General features: G+C 41.4%; 1 pseudogene; it reads left to right on the top strand.

The window, feature by feature from the left end:
* Window positions 1-2,379: 2,379 nt before the first annotated feature.
* LOC145668436 (uncharacterized) lies at window positions 2,380-3,480 on the top strand (annotated as a pseudogene).
* The last annotated feature ends 246 nt before the right edge of the window (window positions 3,481-3,726 follow it).

The following is a 3,726-nucleotide window of genomic DNA, read 5'->3' as shown; positions in this document are numbered from 1 at the left end:
GGAAGCAAAGCATGTGTGTTAAACTTTTGACATTATCTTAGATGTGTATCGGAGATCTACAGTTCTACTTGAAATTGAGTATGCCGGCCATTGTGAAAGGGACAAAATGAATGTTTAAAGCATCCTCTATATAGAGAGTGGACCCTTTTAATCAATCTACGGAAATTTCTGAAAAATGATAAAACACAGAAGAAATGTTTGAAGTACACGTTGTATATTGCTAAGGGGGAAAACCAATTCCGCCAAAAGTATCCCTCCATGTTCCCCGTAAATGGGGGTAACGGTGGTAATTTTGAAATGTCATACGGGAACATGGGTTGAAAAATACCTCGTTGGAATGGTCTTTAAAAACTAAGTAACGCTGTACCAAAAGATGTTCCATATGGAGTTCCAGTTCAAAATGGCTGTCATGATATGGCTTGGAAATTCCAGTACCCGTAGTATGAAAATCGTGGAACTTAAATGAATGAAACAAAATTGAAATACGTAAATATCATAGGGAATACCGAATGGTGTGCTCTCTGTGATCCCAGTGGCCTCCCTGAAAGGGTCTTGGGGGCTAACTTGAAAATTTCAAATGGTAACATGAGTCCAGTGGTACCTCGTTCAATAAATGTTGCAAAATCAAACATCTTGCAGGAGAAAACGATTGAGGTGAAATGGACTGTTCTCAAAAGGCCGCCGAAACATAGTATCCGTGTCAGAGAAAAGGTTTAATACCCGCAGTATGAAAGCGAGTGGAGATAAATCAACAGAAGAAAAACTGGAGTAGCTAACTGACGTAAGGCACATCGAGAGGTGTTGTTGGGGTGACACCAAGGTCCAACTTAAAAGTATCCGGGGCCAACTTGAAAATTTCAAATAGCAACTTGAAGCGAGTAACATCACGTTAGATAGGCAAGTGAATATTAAGCAACTTCTGAAAGAATATTTTCGACATGAGGCACCGTTTACAAAATGATCGCCAAGACATGGTGACTGTGTTTAATAAAACTTCTAGTGTCCACAGTATGAATACGGTTAGACATAAATTAAAATAACCAAAATTAAATAGGAAAACCACGGACTGCATTCGATGGCTCGAGAATGATACAACCGAGATAGAAATGTTAGAGTAAAATTGCCATAAAGGTATAGAGAAAAATCCAAGTCCTGCAACATAATCTCTCCCTGCGCTCTATATGTGAGTGGGGTGAAAGGTAACTGTGAAAGTTCAAATGAGAACTCTACTTTCATTCGCATATTAAGGCTACGCTACAAATAGGTATGGTGTGGTTGAAGCATTTATTTGTAAGGATGACGCTGTAGTGACTTAAAAACAGGTGAAATTTTATTTGAATGGTAACTCATATCTGTATGACTGAGTATGATTTGAGGCGAAAACAGAAGGAACGTTATACGAAAGAAGTTGTTGAATAATGCAGTTGCTGGAACATACAAACGTGTGAATTTGCCAACCTCCGTCGCCACAGAATCTTTAATGCAGAGCGTGCTGGTATTCCGAAAGCATTTCGGGGATATACGTACCCACCGTTTCATCCCTGAAGCTCACAATATGACATGAGTGATAATAGTTAATCAAAATGTGACTGTGGCCATCCGCATTAACTCATTGCAATAATTCTCTATCCCGGAAGTCTGCCTTCCAAACAACATTGGGTAGGTCAAACGTATGCCCGAACCATTACCCAGTCGGGTCCGAACCATTCTGAGTGAGAGTACATATTTTTCAGTTCCACTAAACGAATGTCAGGATAAAACCGTCTGTAGAAGACTACGGGTGCTGACCTTCCTCATCCGTGCTTCTCTAATCCGGCCTGGGTTTAGATCACTAAACGTGATAAAATAAATTCAAATCTCTTGCTACAGAACATTGCGCATGAGCTCTAAAGCTCCAAGCAAATCTCTCAAATCCATCTGAAAAATATAGTTTTCAGAGATCAAAATAACTAAAACAATGTTGTGTGATTTCTGAAATAACGAAGTACCAGTACTTTGTACACAAAAACGTTCGTAGTAATTGCGGTTATTAGCGTTGTTCCTTAATCCTCGTGTAGAACGCCGTCATAGAGCAGACGCACCGCCGTTGCCTCATGCGCATTGGTCCAACAGACACTTGTGCGCAACACACACACACCGGTAGAGTACATGCTGTCTCCAAGCTTAGAGGCAAGATTCTACAGTCGAAGCCTGTTAAATGAGAGTGTTTGCAGCAGATCTGCGAAAAGCAAAGCTTTAGAGTGACTACTTATGTAACTTTCGGACAAACACTTTCTTCGTATGTATTCTTATTATATCTACGAATTAGTATTAGTAGTAGTTGTTGTACTTCTTACTTTGTTTTTATTGACTGTCTGAAATACTGTTGTTCATAAGAATATGACTGATTGCACTCCAAACGAAATTGTTGCCACGGTACTTATTTTGGGTGAATGTAGCAAAAATTATCGTCAAGCTGCTGCTTTATATCAAACCCGTTTTCCTGATCGACGGTCACCAAACCATACAGTGATCCGAAATATTGAAGTAAGAGCCCTTGAGGGTCGCCTGATGCGTGTTAAGTCAGTTCGCAACTACGACGATATTGCACGAATTATAAATATTTTAGCAGCAATTCACATCAGTCCCCATATTAGTAGTAGGCAGATGGAGAGGTAAATAGGGATACCTAGAAGAACTACCCTTTGGTTGCTGAGAAAGGTAAAATATCGTGCACATCTACATAACTCTAACTGAAGCCCTTACTGCAAACGACAAGTTACACCGTATGGAGTTTTGTGAGTGGTCACGGGAAACGTGTAGAAATTTTTTTAAGATATGTCATTGTTTCAGACGAAGTTACATTTCGCAGTACTGGTGAAAACAATAGGCGTAACTGTCACTACTGGTCAGTTGTCAGTTATCCTCGTTGGCATAGGGCAGTAGATGCTCAACACCGTTGGACTATTAATGTCTGGTGTGGTCTGGTGTGGTTGGACTATTAATGGATATCTAATTGGTTCACACTTCTTCGATGGAAACGTAACTGGTGACATTTTTCTGGGCTTCCTCAGACACGATTTGCCATTTTTGCTTGAGGATGTGGGCTTAGAGACATGACAAAGTATGTGGCTGCAGCTAGATGGAGCGCCTCCCCATTGTGCGCGGAGAGTGGTGCAGTATTTGAACACGCGTGTCAATGGGACATGGATTGGAAGGAACGGACCAGTACTATGGCCTGCACGATCCCCAGATTTAACCTCACCAGACTTTTGTCTGTGGGAATATTTGAAGAAAGTTGTGTATGAAAGTCAACCAACAACCGGAGAAGAAATGATACAGCGAATTCGATTAGCTTGTGCACAAATCCCACGGAAAGTTTTATTGATTATTGTAACACATTTTCGTAGAAGGATTACTTTGTGTATTCAAGCATATGGAGATGTCGTTGAACACAATTTAGTCGTTGTACACCCACGAAAAAAAGCACCCCGGACGTGAGAGGCGTGGGAACTCACGAGGTGGGTCCCGAACTGATCTCCCTTGCTACGTGACTCAAGCGCGAAGTTGAGCAATCGGCGGGTAGCGGTGCCCCTGGCATTGGCGAACAGAGCTATATCCAACGACATATCGATGAATATTTGCTACGCCGATAGGGTTATCCGCTACAGGTGTAACCAAGAGGTGCTTCCAGCTTGTACCGAAAGTTAGTGTGTCACGACTTGCAGACTCTTGGTGAAATCAGGG

This window comes from Thermobia domestica, chromosome 1 (assembly GCF_964235325.1).
Source record: "Thermobia domestica chromosome 1, izTheDome1.hap1.1, whole genome shotgun sequence".
NCBI classification, from domain to species: Eukaryota; Metazoa; Arthropoda; class Insecta; order Zygentoma; family Lepismatidae; genus Thermobia; species Thermobia domestica.
The sequence above is the reverse complement of the archived record's forward strand: the minus strand, read 5'-3'. Positions and strand labels throughout refer to the sequence as shown.